Below are 24754 nucleotides of genomic sequence, written 5' to 3' on the forward strand. Positions count from 1 at the left end.
AAAAAAAAAAGGGAGGAATGTTATCAAGCTGGAGACTAGAACAAAGCCATATACTAGATTTAGGGTAAATTTTGATCTGTGAGAAGAAACTGTATCCCAAAATTTTAAAGAAAGAAAAACCTATATGTATACAAAAGATAATGCTAAATACAATGAAGGGATAGAATATGACTATAACCATGAAAATTTAAAAAGATTTTTAAAAAAGGTATTGATAAGATAAAATAGTTTAAAAACATTAAAATAGGAAAGAGGAAAAAATTTAAAAAATAGAATAAGAAAAAAAATAAAATTAAAAAAAATTAACTTTGAAAGACTAAAGAATCATGGGGAAAAAAGCCATGAATTCCATATGCTGTATTCCCGTATTTCTGAGGTTTTGCAATTCTCATTGATTGGTGAACTTGGTCTTGGCTGGATGTTTGTGCTGATCTTCTGGGGGAGGGGCCTGTTGCAGTGATTCTCAAATGCCTTTGCGGGAGGCGGAATTGTACCGCCCTTGCTGGGGGTGGGGCTAAGTTATCCGCTCAGGTTTGCTCTTGGGAGCTTTTGTTCCCTGAATGCTTTCCGTACAGTTTTGGAGGAGGAGAATGAAGATGGCGGCCTCCTGAGGAGGTGAGAGCTCGGGTCCCCACTCCTCAGTGTGCCCTCAGAGAAAAGCGGTCACTCACTCCTGTCTCCCTGGTCTCCAGCCTCACTCCGAGCTCACCCTGCCTGTGACCGAGCGTTTCTATCTCTGGCCCACGGCCCCATTTGGAGTCTCCAAACCCAGCAGATTCCTGCAGTGTGCTCCCGTGCCACTTCTCCGAGAGGAAGAAGGAGGGGGTCTCCTGGAACTGCCGCTTGTTGGGTCCCCGCTTGAAGAGCAGTGGTCTGACTATGCCTCGGATCATGGTTTAAGGTAACCCCAAGCTGAGAACTCAGTCCTTGGCTCCATCTCTGTAGTCGGCTTCCCCACTCCAACACCTGGGGACTCTGCCACACTCAGACACCCCCTGGTCTTTTTGTGACCCTGCAGGTCCTGAGACCACACTGTCCCCATGAGGGCTCCACTCCCCGTGAGCCTCTGGAGTGATCTCCTTCAGTGGAGCAGACTTCTAAAAGTTCTGATTTTGTGTTCTGCTGCTCCACCCCTGCCAGGAGCTGGCCCCTCCCCCCAGTCTCTCTTCCCATATATGGCCTCGGATTCACTTCTCTGCACGTCCTACCTTCCAGAAAGTGGTGGATTTTCTGTTCCTAGAATTGCTGCTCTTCTTGTCTTCGATCTTCTGTTGAGTATGTAGCTGTTCAGAATGGTTTGATAACTGTCTAGCTGAACTCCTGGGACACAATGATATGTTGTGTAGGTCTCCTACTCCTCTACCATCTTGCTCCTCCCCATTGCCCGTCTCAGGCATTGTTAATTAATATTAGTCCTAAGCTCACTGGCCACACCACTGATAACCTCTGGGAGCTGTCTTTGGACAGCTGATCCTGTGTTGAGCATGGAGCCCAAGGTGGGGCTCGATCTCCTGATCCTGAGATCATGACCTTAGCCAAAACCAAGAGTCAAATACTTAACCAACTGAGCCACCCAGTTGTGCCCCTCCAAGGTCTTTTTTTAAAAATAGCTGTCTGATCTTGGGTCAGGAGTTAAACTCTCAGAGCATTAGCTTCATGTCATGTATTTTTTCAGTGAACAGTTTCCATGACATATTTCATGTAAAAGTGTCTATGTTTCAAAAATGGGCATAATTTATGCCACATATTATTGCACATTTTAACTATGTTGATATGGAAGGGACCATATGATAACAAATTACTGTTATAACTTTGTCTCCCAAAATATCAGTAAATAATTTTCAGAGCTTTATTAAAGCTGGAAATCCATATTTTTTTTTCTATGAAGAAAGACTTATTGGCCAATATTAGAAAATTGCTACCTCTGAAATTTTTTTAATAAAACATGTATTAAAGACTATGCTAATTACTATGTGCTAAAACTCTGGATACAGTGTACTCTGAATAAGAGAAATTGCTCAAAATGCACTGTAGTAGCAAAGTCTTAGCAAAGTCTTTTCTTCTCAATGTAAACAATTCCAGTATTTGGGCTGAATCACTAAAAGCATTTTTGTTCATTTTTCTCTATAGACATAATTAATGAGAGTGCTGGGAACTGGGGCTTCCACCAGATCTGATGTTAACCCCATGAGGCTATTTTTGTATTTGGTGGGTCATTTCTTTAGGTCTAGGACCTTGGGTATATGACAGAGTCAAAGATATCACTCTCAGAGCCAAACTCAATGCTCCCACAACACTGGCTTAAGGATGGGCTTAGCACTTGCCATGGAAGCATGAGATGGGTAGACAGATTGTGCCTGCTTCAGGGCAGATTTTTGAGTCCTGTTTGAGTTCAGAGATGGCAGACATTTTTGGCTTGAACTAGCTGGTTTAAAGCTAAACCAGGTACCTCCTTTCCCAGGCTTGTGTACATGTATTACCTGTCTCCACTCCATACTCGGTCCATAAACCAACTCCTAGCTGCAGGCTCTAAGTCTCAAAGACCTAACCACAGCGTTCAAGACCCATTGTGTCTCTACCTAATTGACATTTTCTCCTACATCTCTCTGGTTTGCCTCACAATCCACACTTCTATAATGACAAATTACATTTTTTTCCCCTTGGAGGAAGCCATTTCTATTTTACCTCCACATCTTTACTTATGTTGTGTTCACTGGTTGGAATGTCCCCCACTCATCCTTGCCTTCTCTGCTGGTTATTTCTATCCATCATTCTGGACCCAACTGCAATGTAACCTCCTCTGAAATCTTTCCTGTGTCCACAGTGAGGATTAATCACTCTCTTCTGTAGCCCTTTGTGTACCTATCACAGTCCTATGTGAACCAACTCATTCCCTCCCCACCAATATTAGATTGTGAGCTCTTTAAGGACAGTGGTGTGAGATCCACCTGGATCAAGAAAACCCAGCCAGAGAATCACTTCCTTAAAGGTGCTCTCATCTGTTTTTTTCCATTTTACATACGGAAAAGTACATAGATCTTAAGTGTATAGCTTGATTAATTTTCATATATACATATGCATCACTCTCTCTCTCTTTCTCTATTGGTCTCTCCCACCATCTAAATAAAGATATTCAGAACATGATGAGAATCCACAAACTCTCCCTTGGGCCCCCTCCCACCTTATCCGCCTGAGGCATCCACTATCCTCACTTCTTCTTCTTCTTCTTCTTCTTTTTTTTTTTTTAAGAATGTTTATTTATTTATTTGACAGAGAGAGAGAGAGAGAGCACGCACAAGCAGATGGGGTAGTAAGTAGGGGGAAAAGGAGAAGCAGGGTCCCCACTGAACAAAGAGCCCAATCTATCCTGGAATAGATCCCAGGACCCTGGGATCATGACCTGAGCCAAAGGAAGATGCTTCATCAACTGAGCCATCCTGGTGCCCCTGCTATCCTCACTTCTATCACCATATATTAGTTTTGCCTATTTTGAACTTGATATAATTGGAATATATAGTATACACTCATTTGTTTCTGACATTTTCACTCAACATTGTGTCTGTGAGATTTATCTATGTTGTTCCATTTATCAGTGGCTTTTGTTACTTTTTATTCCTGAGCAGTATTCCACTGTATAAATATACCACAATTTATTTACATTTCTACTTTTTATGGACATTTGGACATTTCAGAATTTAGTTCTTAGAAATAAAGCAGCTATGAACATCTTACACATGTACATGCTTTATTGGTCATGAGCACTACATCCAGGAGAGTTGCTGGGCCAAGGGTCATTGTGTATATTTAGCTCTAGTAGGTTCTATGAACCTGTTCCCAAGTAGATGTACCAGTTCCCACACACATCAGCAATGTATTAGTTAGTTGCTCCATGTTCGTGCTGAGCCTTGGTATGATCAGCCTGTTACAGGTCGGCTATTTGGGGATGGTGTTGTGGTAACTCGCTATGGTCTTAATTAGCTTTTTTCCCCTGGTGACTGATAAAGTTGAGAATCTTTTCTTATGTTTATTGGGTATTTTGACATTCTCTTTCGTGAAGTGCCCATTTATGTTTTTTTAAGTCTTAGACTCAGAACTATGTTAAAAAGGTAATATCCACTCAGTCCAGGATTGTGTCAATAACATTGCTTGAAAACCTTTTTTAATACAAGGACATATAAAGGCATCTGAAGAGAAAACTGAGATAAATTGAGCTTTATCATGTAATAGAAGATAAAAACAATTCACTGTATTTTAACTCAGACACCATTAGATACAATTGATGGAAGTTTCTGATCATTTCTCCAGTGACTCTAGCGAAAGCCCTTGAATCCTTAGACAACTCTTCTAAGAGTGTGTCTGTCCCATTCCAAGTCTTGATCTCTTTTCTTTGGGGTCCAAATTCTACAGACCATCTTCTACATGTATTATTGTGTTTAGTTCACTTTTTGTATTGGGATCTTTAGAACAACTATTAGTTAACTGTTTTACCATTGCTCAAAGTTGATGTTTTAAGTTCAGGAGCTTTAACCAAGTCAATTCTGTTCAAAGGAGCCTTCTTTTCTTCTTTGCCCGGTTTAAGGCTATCACTACTTCTTTCTTTTCCAGCAGGGGGCCTCTCCCTTGAAGCCTGTAGTTTCTCATCTCCCTCCGTGGGCTCTCTGGTAGCTAATCAAGGATTTTACTCTTTAGCTACTTGACTTTCAATATCATGGAGGCCATTGTTTATAAGTACTTGGTGCTCAATAATTGTTGACTTACATTCAACTGGGATTTGAGTGGTGTGGGGTGTTATCTGAACTGGTGTTTTCTTGGTAGTTTTGCCTTCATGAGAGAACTTTAGGGCAAGCCATGTACCTTTGTGACTATGACTCAAACAGTAGCAGCAGCTATCTCAATTTAAAATATGCAAAGCATTTCTAGCTCCTAACTGGCTTGATAGTTCACCACCATTAATATATAGTCTTTGAATTAAGTCACTGCCTTCAGACATCTCTGCTCAGATTATTTCTACACTATCTAGAAGTTCGAGAACACAAACTCAGTGGCATCCATTCACATTTTAGTAAAAGCTCACTTATTAGTTATCAGGCCTCAGAAAGAAGGCCCCTAAAGAATGGGACAAAGGAAAGGTGAGTCTGGACGTGGAGGCAGGATTTCACACCCAGGAGAAATGCCGAGGAAGATAGATGAGCACACTGGTCAGCCACCATAATCATGGGACCTTATTAACTCATTCTTAGAGTCAGAAAATCTGGGTACAAGTTACCCAGTGCTGTTTTTTTGCTACACAACGTTGGATACGTGACTTCATTTCTCTGCAACTTAGTTTTCCTTTCTGTAACATGGTGATAATATCTCCTTGGCTTAACTCACAGGGTGATTGTGGGGACAGAATACAATGCTGTATGTAAAAGTGCCTTGTATTACCTAAAGGACTATCATGTATTGGAGTGTGCTGAAAAACAGAGAGGCACTGGAGACAAATTGCTTACTTTATGATTTTACTCTGAGTTTGCATCTTATAGATGCAAAGACTAGCTGATGAACCCTTATCTATCTGGAGAGTTTTATATTATCGTGCAAACAATAGCAGGAAGGTTCAAGTGCATGTGGAGAATGGTACAAATGAACACATTAGTGAAAAGTTCTTATTTTTTTTTTATTAAAAATAAACGTAATGTATAAGGTGGCTTGCTTTATTTCTAGGATGCTGACAGTTTGGGTGATTATTCTTCCTCCATGAATTTGATAAAGTTCATTTGTTTTGGCATGGGAAGACTGAGAGCAAACTGCATTTGCCTTAGGCTTGAGAATTAAATGGGTCTTGGGTTGTTTCACTTTCCACTTTCTTCTTCCACTTGGTTGAGACATGGCTGATCTCTGGAGAACATGGGCTCTATTGAAATAGGCCAGACCTGCTTTACCAGCCTGGTTCATTTTATATCAACCAGATGGAATGTAATTGAGTGAATGAAAGAACACTACACATTTCAGCTGAAGATATCTATCTTTTTTTGGTTATTTGGAAATGCATCCTGCTTTTGTTAAGAAGAAAGACCTATGCTGATTTCCCAGGTGCAGGCAGAATCACACAATGTTTGATCTGGAACAGACTATACAAATCTAGTCCAACCCTCTTGCTTTATATTTAGCGAAGTGGAGATATAAAAAGATTTAATAACTTGCTTCAGGTCCTATTCTTAGTTAGTGGCAGGGCTGCGGCTGGAGGTCAGGTTTTCTGCCCTCACAGGGCACTTTCTCCTACCGGCCATCTGAGGGCGTGCACGTGAAAAACATTTTTACCAAACAGTTGCTTCCTTACAGAATTACGGACCAAAGATTATTGACTGGTTTTTCATCATAATGGCTTGTACTTTTAAAAAGACAAGCTTCTAGAAAACTTAATTCTTCGAGACTAGTCCCAATCTGTGCTTTTGGAGAGGTGCAGATTTTTGGCACAGTGCCCGGTCCCTGGTGGACATTCAGCCAGTGACTGCCTGGTGCCTGGGCTCCGACAGGGCAGGCTGGGGTGATGCCTGCAACAAGCACTTGTGTCAGAATCCCCGGGCGCAGGGCAACAAACACCGATCCCTGGGTTGGAGCCCAGTTCCACGGAGTCCTGGATTCAGCGGCTTTTACCTAGAAATATACATTATTAATACCTTTTTATTTTTTTACTTTTTTTTATTTTTAAAGATTTTATTTATTTGAGAGAGAGACAGAGATAGAGGGAGAGAGCATGAGCAGGGTGGAGAGGCAAAGGGAGAGGGAGAAGTAGACTCCCGCTGAGCAGGGAGCCAGACGTGGGGCTCCATCCCAGGATCCTGGGATTATGACCTGAGCTGAAGGCAGACGCTTAACCGACTGAGCCACCCAGTCGCCCCTATTAATACTTTTTTAGGTGATTTTTTAGTGTCTTAATGTTTGAAGTTATTGCTCAGAGACCTTCTTCCTCCTAGGTTCCTAATGCTGTAGACTGGGTGGATTCCAGACAGACAGGTGGTCAGAAAATATTTCCATTTTTGTTTACACTTTTTAATTTAAAAAATTAAAAAGGAAAGTAAACACTACTTACACTTAGTGCGTGGGTTACCCTTGCCGTCATGGTGCCTCGAGTGGGACCGGAAATGCCTCAGTGTGGACAGTCCGCGGTGCTGGCTTCAGTGGCTTGCGGTGTATTGCCACAGAACATACTTTAATGCAAAGGGATGCATCAAAGTGTTTAATTTTATAAAACCCTGTGTACACACATACACGCATTTATTTAAAAAAGAGCTTTGCACATGGGATGATTAATTTTCTGTGTCAGTTTGGCTAGGCGCTGGTGCCCAGCTGTTTGGGCAAACACCAGTCTAGAAGTTGCTGTGTGGGGCGTTTTTAGATGTGATTCAAATTTAAATCAGTAGACTTTCAATAATGCAGATTACCCCTCATAATGTGGGTGGGCCTTATCTGATCAGCAGAAGGCCTTAAGTTAGAACAAAGACTGAGGTATTTCCAAAGAAGGCGTTCTCCTCAAGACTGCAGCATGGAAACCTGCGTGGGTTTCCAACTGAGTGGCCTGGAGAATTCTGACTCCACACTGCAACTTGAACCCTTATCTGAATTTCCAGACTGTTGGCCTGTTCTATGAATTTTGAACTTGCCAGGCCCCACATTTGTGGGAGCCAATTCCTTAAAATAAATCTCTCTTTAAATATACTTTATTGGTTCTGTTTCTCTGGAAAACCTTGACGAATACCACACACTAGAAATTTATCATTTTGTATTGAGGTGGTGAGTGGCCATATTTTGCACGGCACAGAGTTTCAACAGTGATCTTATTACAATTTTTTTGCATTATCAAACTTAAAGATAAGTTGCTCATTTTAATTTTTTTTAACAAAATCACAAGTATTTCAAATTGATATCAAGTAGTCCTCCTTAGAATGCTACCTAAGGATATTTTTGAAAATATATTTAATCTGTCCCTTGACATACATGTGATGTTTTGAAAATAAATAAGAAATAGTTTTCTTCCCAAATAAAATCTTGCTATGGAGAAAGAATTTTAAAGATACAATTTTGAAACTAGATTACACTTTGTGTCCTTTTGCCTCCCCAAATGATTACATGTTTTGTCTACAAAAACTTTTATATCTGTGTATTATAAAAACACAGAAGCAGACTTTTCTAACCTGTTTTAATGACTAGAATTCCAGTGGGTTTTTAACCCATTTTTGGAACATAAAAATATAGCATCTTCCAATTAGGTTACGAACAAAAATGAGTGGCATAAGGGAAGACAGAAACTTACCTGCTGAATTTCCACCAAGATTTTTGCATAATTAATGTTTAACAAATAAGCACAGCCATGTACGTACAGCCAATGACGTGTCCCCCCCCCGCCCTGCCCCACTGGGGTATGTGTATCTGTGGTAGGCATCCCTTTCAGCTCTGAATACCCATAAAATTAAGTACTCAAATACAGGGATCTGAAGAATACAGCCTTGAGTTCAGGTATCCCCAAGATTTCCAAAAGTCATGCCAGACACTCAGTCTTTCTGCTTGTCATAAAATATTGTTAATGATTATTCAATTATTTTGTTTCATTATTAAAATATACACTATTAAGATACTCACAGAATTCTTATTTTTGTTATATTTTTAGAAATTATGCAGTGTATCTGTATAATATTGCAAGGATGTAGTTTATAAATAAATATGTGCCTGTTGAACTTGAGTGCTCAAAATCTACTTATGTTTGGGGAAAGTAATTAAAGGTGTTTGGAGTACAATGCTTGGATTCTTGAAGAGTAAACGAAGCTTGCCCCCATGAGGGGACTGGTCATAGCTGTAAGCCACAGGCTTTAGGGCAGTCCTTCCACTACTTCAGGACAGGAAGTAAGGAAACAATCTATGCCCAACAGAAAATCCCGAGGGGGTAAAGTGAGGCTGAGGGCAATTATGCCAACTGGAGTCTGTCCAGGAGGCTAATACCTCTCTTCTTGTCGAAATACCATGGGACTCAGAGAGGAGGAGGGAAAAGAAAAACTTGGAAGCCCATCAGGAAATACAGGAAATTTAATTTTAAAATTAGAGAAAGTTTTCATGTAATGGGATTTAGGAGAACGCTGGGTAAGTACTGTTTAAAAATGTAAAAATGTGTACAACATGGCGACCTGCCAACAAACTATAGTCAGTACTGTTTCCTCCCCCCCTTATCTAGAATGGCTCTTTGTCTTTTTTTTCCCCCTGAAATATTAAACTGGCTGGTCGATCTATTTTAGAAGACACTCTCATATGAAAAAGATACAATATAATGGTGTGATTTTTTTTCCCTCTTCTTCAGGATCCAACCTAGGTTTAAACTATTGAGGTCTGGTTAGGGTTTGGAGTAAAAGATTCCCTTCCTCAGCTAAGCAGCGTATTTACTATTGACAAAGAAACTATGAGGCACGAACCAGATAGGTATGGAGCCAGGTTTTTTTTAATGTAATTTATAATGCCAAAGTAATTACTGCCTATGAATAGACTCGGTAAGGCAGATGTGTGCAATGGCTTCCTTCAGATGCAAACAGGAAGGGATGAAGTTTTCAAAGAGTATATTGTATTTTATTGCACAATTCTCTCCTTCATCTCGGCAAATATTTGATTATCACACAGGGAAAGGAGGTGGGGAGAGAAAGGATTTTGCTGGGTCCTTCAGATACCGGTTTCCCTTCAGAACCTCTGTGGGTTTCAATAAAGCAATCGGAGAGACAGGGATGACTTCTAATGCTTGCTCTCACATTCAGCAGATGGCATTCCTCAAGTCAAAATGTGGACCTCTTCAAGGCTTTTCCCCCCAAGGTTTGTCTTCGGCTTGCTCGTCAGTCAGGACTGGAACAGGGGCAACCGGACTCTGAATCCCAGAGGCTCACAGACAGGGCTGCCCTTGCCTAGAGTGTGGTCTGTGGAGGAGGAAGGTGTCTATGAACACTAGTCCTGGGCCGGAGCCACCACCATTTGTCTCTGGATTATTGCAAAGTCCCTCAGCTGGTCTCTCTGCTTCCACTGCGCCTGGTAGAGTCTATTCTAGGCACACAGAGTGATACGCTAGTTCAGATCATGTCCCCCCTTAATGGCTCCCCAGTTCACTCAGAGTAAAAGCCAAAATCCTTTAAAGGTCTTCAGAACCCTACAGGATCTGGCTTCATCTTCTTTCTCATCCCATCTCCCTTAAGCACATCATTCCAGCCACACAGGGCTCCTGGCTCTGTCTCAAACATGCCAAGGAGAGACTTTCCTCTTAAGGCTCCTTCTGCTTAGAATGTTCGTCCATGGCATAGCCATATAAACTGCTCTGTGTCCCTCACCCTCTTTGGACCTCTGCTGACCAGACCTTCAGACATGACGTTGAAATACTCTGCTTTATTGTGTATTAAAGAACTATCACTACTTGACATACATAGGCATTTATTTTTGTGTTGTACAGACGTGCTGACCAGGGAAGCTCCCGTTGCGTCCATTCCTATCAGGACCAGCCATACAACCTCTTGACAAAGGTTCTTATTTGCTAGTTTAGGTTATAAATGCATTTGACTGTCATAAAACTGCATTTCTTTATTTTAAATAAAGGCTGTAACATTCCTTCAATCCAGGGTGGATATGGGGGGAAGTTATTTTAAATAAGTGAGGGCTTTCTGTGTCGGTTCTTGGGGAGGTATTAGATGACTGGAGTTTGGCAAATCTCCAGAATATCAGTTGCTATGGACTGGAATCGTGTCCTTTTATAATTTACTTGTTGGGGCCCTAACGTCCAATGTGATTGTATTTGGAAATAGAGTTTTAGGAGGTCATAAGGATGGGGTTTAAGTCTGATAGGATTGGTGTCCTTTAAGAAGAAAGCTCTCTGCCCATGGGCATGCACCAAGGAAAGGCTATGTGAGGACATAGGAGGAGGTCTGCAAACCAGAGACGTCTTACTAGAAACTAAATCATCTGTCTCCTTGATTTTGGACTTCCCAAGCTCCAGACTTTGAAAAATAAGTTTCTCCTTTTTAAGCCACCCAGTCTATGGTATTTTGTTATGGCAGCCTGGTTCACTAAGACGCTGGTTCACCACAACAATGCAGAATGATCAGATTATCTTGAGAAAGTTCTGGATGCCCATTTGAACCTGCAGAGCTAGTATTGCCAATACTGTTGTCTCTACCTTTAAGGAACGGGCATCTTTATGAGCAAGGAGAAGACAAAAGAGGTCATGTGAAGTGATTTCTTAGAGGGGGCTAAATTTTCTCTTTACAAAAGGACAACATATTTGTTCTAGGAAATTTAATACAGAAGTGAATGAGAAGAAAAGAAAAAAAAGACATTATTTTCAGAGACAGCCATTGTTAACATTTTATTGTATTTCTGTTCAGTCTTTTTTCCATGTAGACTTAATGATTCTAAGTGTCTTTGGTATTTCTTGTCTCTTCTCAGTGTCCTAGCATGGTGTAACTACTCACAAACATCCCACCTTCCTGCTGTAGTTGCTTGGAGTTGTAGTTTTACCCCCTTATAATCTAAACCAGTTATTGTTATTGTTTTGTTATAGTTTATAGTCAGTAGTAATTATTGTTATAGCAATAGTTAATTTCATTTATGGCTATTAACACATCTTTTGTGTGTATTATTCACTGTTGGGGTTTTTTTTGTTTGTTTGTTTGTTTCTTTTTTTACTTTTATTTCATGTTCTTCCTGTGGGTTCATCTTTCTCTTTGTTAAAGAACATTCTTTTTTTTTTTTTTAAAGATTTTATTTATGAATTTGACAGAGAGAAACACAGCAAGAGAGGGAACACAAGCAGGGGGAGTGGGAAAGGGAGAAGCAGGCTTCCCGCTGAACAGAGCGCCTGATGAGGGGCTTGATCCCAGGACCCCGGGATCATGACCTGAACCAAAGGCAGGTGCTTAATGACTGAGCCCCCAGGCACCCCAAAGTGTATTCTTTAATAGTTATTTTATTTATTTATTTATTTATTTATTTTTAAAGATTTATTTATTTATTTGACAGACAGAGATCACAAGTAGGCAGAGAGGCAGGCAGAGAGAGAGGAGGAAGCAGGCTCCCCGCTGAGCAGAGAGCCCGATGCGGGACTCGATCCCAGGACCCTGAGATCATGACCTGAGCCGAAGGCAGAGGCTTTAACCCACTGAGCCACCCAGGCGCCCCTTTAATAGTTATTTTAGAGAGTGTCTGTGGGGTGGGGGGAATGTATTCTTGTTCTTCTATGGTTGAAAAAATATTTACTTTGCCCTTACATTAGAACAAGTGATTAATTGGGTATAAAATTCTAAACTGATACTTATTTTCCCTTGGCACTTGGCAGGCACGTCAGCACTGCCATAGCTTGGAAATGATCTCAGGTGTTACTTCTTGGTTATTTGTGTGTAATCTGTGTCTTCTCTCTGGCCCTTTTTGAGATTATTTCCTTATCCTCCATGTCCTGCTAATATGGGCTTATTCTTATTTATTGGAGAACTTTATTGCTCTGAGAACTCACATCTCCCTTTAACTTTGAAATGCTCAACAAATATCATTTTGGATATTGATTCTTTGTCAGTTCCTTCATTCCGTACTTTGTTGATTCCTACTTGTCAAATATCAGAGACTCTAATTCTCTTTTACATATTTCTTAGCTGTCCTATTTTTTAAAGTAATTTTGTCTTTCTGCGTTGTATTCAGGGTGACTTCCTCAGGACTATCTTTGAAATGATGAATTCTCTCCTTAGCTGGGAACAGTCCAGAATTTATCCTGTCATGGCATTTTATTTCAATAACCCTAATGTATTTTTCAGGCTTAATTGATCATTTTTCATAGCCTCTTATTCTTGTTTGATTTCTGCTTGCTTATTAATTCCTTGTACTTTTTAGTGGACGTGACAGCTTCATCTATCCTCTTTAATGTACTTAGTTTAATAGTCTTCAACTGATATTCTTATAAGTTTCATATGGGGGAAAGATGTGTTCATGTTGTTTATTTTTTTTGCTGCCTTTTTGGCTTGTTTCCCCATGCATTTGCAATTTTTATTCCTATACTCATTTCAAGTGGAGGGGGCTTTAGTTTTGTTTGCATTTCTCTAGCGGTTTTGCAGTTTCCTTCATCTAGGTCTCTGGGTCCCCGAGTTAGAGCCAGGTCCAGTAAAGGCAATTGTAGGGAGTCCTGCCTTAGGGTATGTTGAGAGTAGAACTGTGTCCTCTGAGAAGATATGTTGAAATCCTAATCCTAGTACCTATAAATGTGACTGACAAAAGCCACTCTAGCCCCTGCCTTCAAGCTGTGAGCCTGGCTTATGACTCCAATCCTCTGTTACCCTGAGTGAGCCTGGCTTATGACCCCATCTTCTGTACCCTGAATGAGACAATACCTACCTGCTGCCAAGATTGAACCGAGAGCCTACCAGTCCTGAGATTTCAGTCCCATCTACGATTTTGCTATTCTGTCCCATCAGAAGTCCACATATGCACTTATCTTATTGTTGAACCAGCTATCTTTTGGTTTTCCTTTCTCAAATTTTATCAATGATTTTTCATATTCAGAGCACAAGGAATGAAGGATGAGACTTCCTATGGCTTCCTGGCCAGAAGTGGCTTTTGTTCATTGGTAAACTGAATGTAGTTGCTTTTTTTCCTACTTGACAAAAGCAACATCAGTATTCTTCCATGCTATTAGAAACTCTTTATGAGCATAATGTTTAATGGCTGTGTAATATTCCATCAAATGTAAGTGTGGTCATTCCTTAAGGAGATAATTTACAGAGATAAAAACCTTTGCCATGAAATATCTCACTTTACAGCTTGAGGCATCATTCAAAGCATCTTAAGGCAGAGGTGTTGGAGTGCTGTGGGTCCCCCATTTTATGTTTCAGTTGGAGCGGAGGCAGTGAAGTTCAGTGACTGACCTAAGAGAAGTATCTCTACTCGTGTTCTAAATTTTCTGAGCGAGGAGCAGTTGAGAGAGGCTTCACAGTCCACTGAGCAGTGTAAGTGGTTTCCATGGAATTTCATTTGGTTTCAAATATAGCCTCAGGTTATGTGCTGTGAAGGAAGTTTTGACATTTTCAATGATTGTAACTTGAAATCCAAAACATTTTCCATTGGAAATGAGAAACAGGCAACAAACAAACTGTGTTCTTCCACAATAGCTAGGATTCCGTTTTTGACATTCAAAGCCTTCTCCTGAGAGTCTAACAGGGAACCCTGCAAGACTCCTTTGCTCCATTTCTTGAAAGTGACACTGAAAGCATTGTATTTGGGAGACCAGTGTGAGTTTCTACCTATTTCACAATAGCATCTGTTTTAGAAATGTGTAGGGCTAGCAGCATTCTGACCCCACTTCATAGAGCGAAAAAGAGAATGAAGATGTGACTCAAGAAATGTTGCCCCATTAAGGGGTTTTATTGAGAATTGTACTTTTATCCATAGGTTGAGAAAAATAATTTCACCATCTCAAATTATTACATTGCAAAGGTTGGCGGGGACTTAGCTGTCTTAGACCAGCTCTCATTTGATTTGTGAATCTCTTCTACCTCCCCAAGAAGTGGTTATTAAACTTTTGCTTGACTATCTCATTATAAGGAAATGTTACTTATGAGAGCAGCTTATTTCATTGTTAGACACAATAATTGTTAGAAAATTCTTAATATTGAGTAAAAATCAGTCTTCCCATTTGTTCTAATTTCCTGTCTAAAGAGAAAAGGGATTGGATAGGACAAAGGGTAAGAGTCAGCTTCTAAGAAACTCTACAGAATCAGGGATGGGGCAGCTTTCTGGAGGCTAGACAAGATATCGTCATCCAAGAGAACAACAGTACCTTTTGTTACTTGCCCGGCCTACTTCTTAGTGGGAAATAGATGTGGCCTTTGATAATATGGAATGACTTTGTGGTTCTTCATGATCCTATCCTCTTCCCAAAGTACTTGATTCTAAGTCACTTGATTCACACCTAGTGGAAAGCCTGCAGAAGAGCAAAAGTTGCCTTCAGCAACTTCTGCAAAATCCTGTACATATATGCTTGGAGTTTATTGCAGAACAACTAGATATCATTGTTAATGGGAACTTGTGTCTAGCAGCTCCTTCCACCCCTTACCTGTATCATAAACAAAGATCCTAAAGAAAAGTGGTCTGAAAAAAAATATATAAAACTAATGCTGAATTTTAAATAAAGTTCTCTCCTGGTCAAAGCCTCATTTCTTCCAATTCAGCTCAATTTCCTTCAAACTGATGCCTGTGGACTTAGGCTACTGTTGAAACTTCTCTCCATATCCATTCTTTTGGGTTGAGCTTGCTCAGACCATGAGCAAAGGAATGTGAATTTGCAATTTCACCATGGTTAGCTTGACCTTCTTATTGGGAATTCAAGCAGCTTTGGGCTGAAATTCTGGCTGTGTCATTTCTAACCATAGACCTGGCTTTGGGCGAGTTTCCTCATCTGAGACTCAGTTTGCTCCTCTGTGAAATGAGGATAATCATGATTTATGTGATTTAAGTGACATGATGGGCGTATTTACACAATACCTAGCACAGAACACATGCTTTATAATGTAGATTTTAAAGTTTAGCCCAGTCACAAAAACGTAAACTTAACAATGAATAATTGTCAAACGATAAATGAGTGGCCAGCACCTATGGTGAAAGCTATGTATCTATTGATCAAAAATGTCTTCTATAGTATTGTGAAAATTATTTATCTAGGTTGAGGGGCCAGTCAATACATATGGATTGATTTCATTCTGTAATTTACATGTTAGTAATAGCAACACTAACAGGGAAATCTGAGGGACTAGAGTTGTGTAATATATATATACTAATGGTATCTTCTTTAATTTTCACCACGTACCTATGAGGTTGGTATTATTATCTTTTTCTTTTACGATTTGTTTATTTATAAAAAAAAATTTGAGAGAGAGAGAGAGTGCATGGGAGGGGTGGGGTGGAGGTAGGATTGGACAGAGAGAGAGAGAGAAGCAGACTCTCCACTGAGTGCAGAGGCTGACATGGGGCTGGATCTCACCACCCTGAGATCATGACCTGAGATGAAATCAAGAGTCGGACACTCAACTGATTAAGCCACCAGGTGCCTTGGCATCATTCTTTTTGAAGAAGTAAGCACAATGAAGTTCAATGACTTTTCCCAAAGCATATCCAACTAGAAAAGTAGCTGAGCTCACGTTTGATCCAGACGTAACTTCAAAATCTCTGATTTTGAAGTGGGGGTATGGGAGAGATTTGAGGCTTCTTTGCGGGTTGTCCATTCCTAAGAGAGTTTCCCCAGGAGAGCAGATTCCCCTGGGTCTGGACAGCAAGGTTGGGATCCAAAGCAAGCAAATGGTGAGAGCCAGGGGGGAATGGATATGATGGGGAGGGGCAGAAATGGCAGTCAGGGCAGAATGGCCTGGAGGCAGGTGGGTAAGAGTTTGTGCATGTCCAGGATACTTCTCTGCTCCAGTATGAACGGAGAACCAATATTAGCCAGGTATCTAGAGGAGGTGTTCCTGTAGGACCTGAGCCACCAACATGTGGCTCCATAAAGGTGGAGGCTTTGTCTTTTCATGCTCTGAGCTGTGTACTTGGTCTATAGTGGGTGCCCACTAAACAATTGTTGCATATACAAACGAATGAACAATTAAAATATTTTCTCTAAGACCATAATTGTGAAATGCCCAGGACAAAAGGACAGCATGTGCTGCTTGCTCATGTGGTGGGCACCCTGCTTAATACTGTTGAGGGAAGTAAGGAAACAAGGAGTGATGTCTCCTATGGCCTCAAACAGAAGCATAATGTAGGTATGAAATTTATTGTCTCTTTTTAAGCTTCAGTTTGTAAGACAGGCTCTGATAAGCTGGTTTTTCTCCCCCTGGTTGCATCCTTGACCTCCACAGTAGGAAAACAAAAACAAAAACAAAAACAAAAAACCCTTAATGCAAATTTAAATCTTTGAGTGGGAGCAGCGTTCTTTAACAAAGCCAGAAATGATTCCATTGAACTGGCAAAAAGAGGAAAGAAAAGAGCTAAATCTATTGAAATGTGTATCTTTACTGGGGATTTCTTCTGCATTCGTACCAACTATAGTCTAGAAGCCCAGACATGTCTAATTGTATTAAGAAGAGCCAAATTCCATGTTAATTCCCAAGAGTCTCTCTTCCTCTAGGCTACTTAACATTGGCCGCCATTTCTTAAACTGCATTTATGTTTAATGTCTCCTTGGTCTATCACTACTTCTTACCCATGCATCAGCCTGGTGGGTTTAGAGTGAGGTGGTTGGGAAAGTGGGAGATGAAGGGATGGAAAAGGTTGTTTTTGAATGGAAGAACTTGTTGGCCAGTTTATCTTACCTTTTACCCTCTCGCTTTCAACCTGGGGTCTTATTTTTAATATCCAATGGTTTTCATGAGTAGGACCTTGATACTTCAAATGTGTATTATAAATTGAAGAATCTTTAAAAATTTCTTTTATTATGTTCCTTAATCACAAAAACCTTTTCTTTATTTTTTCATGCCGAACACATAATCAATGGAACAGACAATGTAAAAATGTTTTTAAAAAGTTGTCCCAGGACATCATAAGGTGGGGCTGCCTGTCACTGGCATATATTTAACTAGAATATTAATGAAGGGAAAAGCCTCAGTCTTATTGTGGTTAACACAGTTCTTTAAAACTTTCCAGCACAAAACAACATGTTTTGCATTACTGCTTACCCCCTTGAAGGAAACGGTTGTTTTAAGGGGACATCGTGAGACCGATCTCATTGTGAACCACCATGGCGGCTCACATATCTTCTAGAAATCTGAAATGCTTTAAACACATCCAAATATTTGGATTTCCATGTGCAGATCTGCCAAAGCCTGCTCTAGTCACAGAATGAGATTAATTATTTACCCGAGGTCTCTGTTAATTACTAAAACAAATGATTTACCACCTCTTTTGGATAGGCATGGCGGAATGTAATTATGGATATTGGAAACTGCATTTTGTCATCTACGATTTTAGATGTTTCTTTTTCCTTCTCTAAAAGACAGAAGGGGCCTGAACATTCCAGTCTTTTACTGACATTTTATCCCTCTGCCCAATTCATTAGCCGGAGTTGGAGCATAGATAATTCCATGTGGTGCTGGAGTAGGAGTGGGCATCCTGTCCACACCTCCATTCACCTGTGTGCTGAGAGGCTACTTCTTGGGTCACCCAGGGGCTCTCTGCTCAAGGACTTTTTTTTCCTGGCTGTGAAGTGCTCTTAGGGTCTGTGGGACAAACTGGAAGATCTATTGAGTTAATTCCCCGAAGCAGCCTCCACCAGTGAAGGATGAAGATTAGGTGGATAAAAGCCACAGCCTCCTTGCTCCTCAGGATAACTCAGTGTGGGGAATTCTCCCAGCGTCCCTGGAGGGAGTTAGCTTCAGGTGCTAACCAGCTATACAAAGCCCCCTTTGTGCTTCTTCCTTCCCCGCAACGTTTCTCCAGCTCCAGACTGGTGATTCCCACCCTTGAATCTCATCATCTGCCCCCTTGAAGAATCCAGAAATCCTGAGGAAAAATTTCAGAGCTGATACTGGGATTCAAGCAGAATACATCTGAGTAATATTGAACCAGCCCCAGCTTGTCAAGAGGCAGCTCCATGCCTTTCTTTTCTTTTTTTCTAGACTTGGTTGGAGTGTTTCCAGGTTCACAGCAAACTTGCACGGAACGTATGGATGGTTCTTGTATACCTCGTGCCCCACAGGCACATCTCCACTACTATCAGTAGCTCACATCCGAGCAGGACATTTGTTACAATGGACAAAACTACATGGATGTATCTTCATGTGCCAAAGTCCAGAGTTTACCCAAGAGTTCCTTCTTGGTTTTGCTCATTCATTCTATGGGTTTGGAGAAATGTATAATGACATGCATCTACCATCCTCTCCGCTTTTCCTTAAGGACAGAATGCATGCTTCAGAAGAAAAAAAAACCCTCTAAATTAATATTTAAATCTCACTCCTGTAGCTTTCTGTCCTGAGTGGCTGCCGGGTGGGAGCGCCTGGTGATAATTTGCTGCATTTCCTCTGCGTGGCAGGGGTGGGAAAGCCGTCCCTCGGCAGGTTGCTGAGGGTGGCTGTGCATACCTAAATGTGTAGGTATTGTCATCTGCCCTGGGATCCTTCGTCGAAACCGACTATGTAAATCTTATCTATTATTATTACTAATAATTACCCACAGCTGTAACGGTGATAGAGCTTGTGTGCCGGGAGTCCTCCATGTGAGAGCCTCCTGGGCCCTCGGGTTCCGCGGCGATGTGAACTGCAGTGAACTTGTCTTGTCAGACTGCATCTCCACACAGAGCACAAAATCCCCATTGCTCAGAGATGCTGGCCTTTTGTGCTCTACTGCAACTCAATCCTCATTTGCACTTCCGAGAAGTACCCCCCCCTTTCTTTTTTAAAATGTAGAATGGAATAATCAGCTATAGTTCTTGGTGGGAGGTCCCCTGTGTTCTGCCCTAGATTTTCAATCTGGCTGTCAGACCAAACTGAATTGTAGATGGAGGAGGGGTTTTTTGGTTTTTGTTTTTTGAGGGTTTTTTTTGGGGGGGGGAGGGAAGGGAGGCGTGGTCATTTTCTTTTACTTTTTCTGTTTTTTTTCCTTTCCTTTCCCCCACTTCTTTTTTCTCCCCAGTAAATCACAGTGCTTGCAGCTGCACCGTTTCAGAAACTGGAGGTGCTCCCTGCTGGGCTACAAGCAGTGGCTCATCTCCCTGCATGGTTGGGGAAGTGACAGCCTGGGACACAGGAGCCTGAGCTCGCTGCATGGCTGAAGGCCCCTCGCTTCCTAGTACCCATCTGTTTACTACCTGTGAGTATGGGAAGCATTGTGGCATTACACATACCGTTCTTCCTTCCTCTTATTTATTTATTTGACAGAGAGAGAGATCACAAGTAGGCAGAGAGGAGGCAGAGAGAGAGGGGGAAGCAGGCTCCCTGCTGAACAGAGAGCCCGACGTGGGGCTCGATCCCAGGACCCTAAGATCATGACCTGAGCCAAAGGCAGAGGCTTAACCCACTGAGCCACCCAGGAGCCCCTCTTACTTCCTCTTATTTAAAGCGATTTTGATTGGGTGCTATTGTGTTTGTCCTTTAATTCACCTTCTCAATCAAAGACCTCCCTTACTGACTATAAGGGCCACCACTCTGGGCCCAGCACCCTACCCGGCACTTAAAGAATGCTCAGCAAATCCTTGCGTGGCAGGAGCAAACACTGACAATGCTAGACGGAATCCTAGCTATGACGCGCCCCACTGTTCTCACCCTGTAGATGAGAAAAACTAGAGCTCAGTGAGGAAAACGACTTCTTAAAAGTTGCAGGGCTAGGGGACCCCTCCTACACTGTTGTTGGGAATGCAAGCTGGTGCAGCCACTCTGGAAAACAGCATGGAGGTTCCTAAAAAAGTTGAAAATAGAGCTACCCTACGACCCAGCAATCACACTGCTGGGTATTTACCCTAAAGATACAAATATAGTGATCTGAAGGGTCACGTGCACCTGAATGTTTATAGCAGCAGTGTCTGCAATAGCCAAACTATGGAAAGAACCTAGATGTCCATCAATAGATGAATGGATAAAGAAGATGTAGTATATATATACAATGGAATACTATGCAGCCATCAAAAGAAATGAAATCTTGCCATTTGCAACGATGTGGATGGAACTAGAGGGTATTATGCAGAGTGAAATAAGTCAATCAGAGAAAGACAATTATCATATGACCTCCCTGATATGAGAAATATGAGAGGGCAGAGTGGGGGGTTTGTGGGGTAGGGCAAGAAAAAATGAAACAAGATGGGATCAGGAAGGAGACAAAGCATAAGAGACTCTTAATCTCACAAAACAAACTGAGGGCTGCTGGGGGGAGGGAGGTAGGGGGAAGGTGACTGGGTTATGGACATGTGATATGGTGAGTGTTGTGAAATGTGTAAGCCTGACAATTCACAGACCTGGGGCAAATAATACCTATATGTTAATAAAAATAATTAATAAAAAAAAAAGTTGCAGGGCTAAGATACAATAAGAAACCACAAGCGAAGTTAAGTGTTTTAAAACTATGACATTCCTCAGAAATACAAAGTGTACTGCTTTTCTTCTGGTGGTAAACTGGGCAAGATGTCAGTGTGCCTAGGTGGGAACAGACAGGAACCTAGACAAGTTACCCATCCCCAGGGGTGTCTAATGCCCACTGCAGGCCCTACAACAATTGTTACCAAGCCTAATAGACTACACTGGCCACCTTCCTGGGATTTTTTTTTTAAAGATTTTATTTATTTATTTGACAGAGATCACAAGTAGGCAGAGAGGCAGGCAGAGAGAGAGGGGGAAGCAGGCTCCCCGCCGAGCAGAGAGCCCGATGCAGGGCTCGGTCCCAGGACCCTGGGATCATGACCTGAGCCGAAGGCAGAGGCTTTAACCACTGAGCCACCCAGGCGCTCCTTTCCTGGGATTTTAACAGGCTCATTTCCAGGGCAGGAGAGAGGCACCCCTGATTTTTTTTTTTCAGCCCAATTTCCCATTCTGATTCCATTCCAGGCAGCTGCGTATTCGATGAGCTGTCTTTCAAACAACAGCTCCTTCAAATGGCTGCTCACTTTCCAGACAGTTATGTTTTTATTGACTGCCTCCCTACCTGACGTGGGGCTAATGTGTTCTGGACAAATACTGGTTTCTATGAAATAGGGTTGGAGAAGTGGTCACCTGTCTCTGGGGCGGACTAAAGGCATGGAAGGATATTAAAAAAACTCGGGAGGCTGAAGGTGTGCAAAAGGGAGAAGCGGCTTTAGTCAGGCTACTTTATTGGAGTGAAGTGGGGTCTTGGGATTCAGATTAAGGACCAGGTTCCAAGGCTTAGAATGCCAATTACTGAAGGAAAAATGCATTTGCTGTTACTTCAGTCTGGTAGACTCTAGACAGACACATATAATGACATTGCTGTACCCGTAAGCCGGGTACGTGCTGAGGAGCTCAGTTTGGTTTTGGGAAGGCATTCTTCTTTCAAAGTGGATTTTTTCTCCCTCTTTTCATTGGTGTTTCCCACCAAAGAAGTGTTCATAAATGCCTGCTTTCTTCTCCATCTTCTTCTTCTTCTTTTTTTAATAAATGCTTTTTAAAAAGCCCAATATCTGTGGTCAAATACATTTTTATTTTTTAAATTTATCTTCATTGTTTTTTAAAACATTTTATTTATTCAGTTGAGAGAGAGAGAAAGAGAGCAAGAGAGATAACACAAGTAGGGGAGGAAGGGCAGAGGGAGAGGGAGAAGCAGGCTTCTTGCTGAGCAGAGAGCCTGACACAGGGCTCAATTCCAGAAACTGGGATCATGACCTGAGCCGAACTGAGCCACCCAGGCACCCCTCAAATACATCTTTAAAAGGAAGGATTTGATACCGTAAAATGGTACCTTTCTTCGTCTTTGCTATGGGAGTGTTCTTTGGGAATTTCCAAGAGCAGCTATTGTTTGTTGAGTATCCCAATCTTATAGAGTAGTTTTTGGGGGAGTATGTCAGAGGGTTCTAATTCTGAGAGACACACTTTGGAAATGATCTTTTGGTGTTCTCCCAGGGTTCAACCATTTGTGATTTGATTGTCTCCTTGGCTTCCTTGGGTAAAGGTTTTCCTGTCCTAAAACAAAAAAATTTTTTTCCTCTCTTGAGAATTAAATTTTCCTGAAAACTTTCCTACCATGCTTGTCTTCTTGGCATTTATCAGAATGAGTAGTTCCGTAATAGTTATCAGCATGGTAAATTTAGATAAATCTGAATATTATTTGGAACTTGAAGAAATGAACACCCAGGTAGGTAAAATAATTTAAACCAAAATCACGTTGTTATTTCCTTCCTTAGGGCATTCAGATCATCTTGGTGGAAAATGTCTCTTCCCAAGAGCCAGTCTGACCCAGAGATCTAAGTGCCTTTGTGTAAACTCAGCGAAAGTGATGCTCATTCCTGATAAATTTTTGATCTTATGGAGGAGCTCTGAGAAGATGTTTTTGTAGCCTTAATTCCTTTTGCCTCTTGAGCAACGCAGAAACTGAAATGTCAAAGAGGAGGAGGAATAGGAGAGAGAGAGGGAGGAAGAGAAGGAGGAGGAAGAAGAGACAAAAGAAGGGAAGAGGAGAAGATCACAGAAAAGCTGGGTTCCTCCGAATAGCGAACCCACTTTTTCCATAGCCCAACTGCTCGGACTTGAAGACCAGGAAAGTTTTCACCTGCATGATGGAAAATGCCAGGCTGAAAGAGAGTTCTGTTCCACTCCTGCTAGGTGGGAGGCCATCCCAGTGTAAACTTCTTACTTGGCAGAGAGAGGAAGAGCCAGAAATATTGGCTTTTCAACTTTGCTATCAGCAGTTGCTTTGGGAGGCTGCAGTGAGATTTGGTTTAGTTTTCACATGAGTGATTGCCGTAACTCTAAGACGTTTGGAGAGAAAGCAGCTTGGGGCAGAGAGATGGACAGATCTCACATGGATGTCACTCCTTCCCAAGGAAGACCCAAATGACTTAAAGTCCATCAAAATAGGATTCCCCAAAGTGCATCATCAGGAAATATTTGAGGATGAAGTTTTGTGTGGGGAATTTGATTATAAAAGACGTTTGACTGGACAATAAGATTCCATGTGGGAGAAGTCTATTACAGACAGTGTTATATGAAATTGGAACGGTGTGTCAGTGGCTTTTCCCACTGTCCAGAAAAGCAAAATGTCTCCGATGTATAACATATAATTCAGAAGTAGGCACACATGCTCAATGCATGTGCCTTACACCATTAGCTAGTTCAATTTTGTAACACCAGCACTTGGCACAGTGGGTTGCATGAAGTAGAAACTTAATGATATTTGTTGGATGAAAAAATTACTAAAGTTATTAAAGTTCTGATGTTGCAATGTCCTGGTTTAGAGATGGCTAAATCAGCTTAAGGACTTTGAGCCTCTCCTTTTGACTCAAGTCTCCTACTAAAAATCTGATAACTTATTGTCCTTTTGTTGTTCAATACAGGAATCTGGCAACCTTAACACCTGTGCAATTATAAAGATAAACTTGATGTTCCAGAGCAGTTGAAAACAATGGGGTGACCACAATGGCCTCTTCTGTGTGACAGAGAAACAGCTCCAGGAAAGGACCCTGTTGGCTGGACTTGCAGCAACTGTTTGATAAACTGGTTACTGGAGACGCTGCAGCCAGATGCCTGGAGGAGAAACTCATCTGTGATGTGGTTTTGAGAACATCCCGGTTTTTCATGGTGTTTCCTCCTCTGAATTCCAATAGCACCTTCTTTGTACTTTTCTTACATCACCTCACTTGGGAAAGAGCAAAGGGTTATGGGGTTGGAATTTCTGGATTCAAGTTGGGTTGCTGCTCCCTTACTGTCGCGTGCCCTCAGGAAAAGTCACTGGACTGTACTGAACTTCAGGGTTCTATGCCGGTAAAATGAAGATGATGGATAACCTTATTTTGTGGCATTTGTGTAAGGATTAAACAAAATAATAAATGGGGACGCCTGGGTGGCTCAGTTGGCTAAGCTGCTGCCTTCTGCTCAGGTCATGATCCCAGGGTCCTGGGATCGAGTCCCGCATCAGGTTCCTTGCTCGGCAGGGAGCCTGCTTCTCTCGCTGCCTCTGCCTGCCTCTCTGCCTGCTTGTGTGTACTCTCTCTCTCTCTGGCAAATAAATAAAATCTTAAAAGAAAAATTTTAAATTAAAAAAACAAAATAATAAATGAGGAAATACTTGTCAAATC

The 24754-nt window shown here is 41.5% G+C and overlaps 1 long non-coding RNA gene across 2 annotated transcripts; it reads left to right on the forward strand.

Annotated features, from left to right (window-relative positions):
- Positions 1-558: 558 nt before the first annotated feature.
- LOC308342386 lies at positions 559-24754 on the forward strand. Of its 2 annotated transcripts, XR_013966780.1 has the most exons (5): positions 573-615; positions 693-901; positions 18642-19111; positions 19654-19830; positions 24014-24754. It is a non-coding gene; the product is annotated as an uncharacterized lncRNA (long non-coding RNA). The 2 variants fall into 2 exon arrangements; XR_013966779.1 differs by lacking the exon at positions 18642-19111 and having other exon boundaries at positions 559-615.

The sequence above is a fragment of the Martes martes genome, assembly GCF_963455335.1.
Source record: "Martes martes genome assembly, chromosome: 4".
Taxonomy (NCBI): domain Eukaryota; kingdom Metazoa; phylum Chordata; class Mammalia; order Carnivora; family Mustelidae; genus Martes; species Martes martes.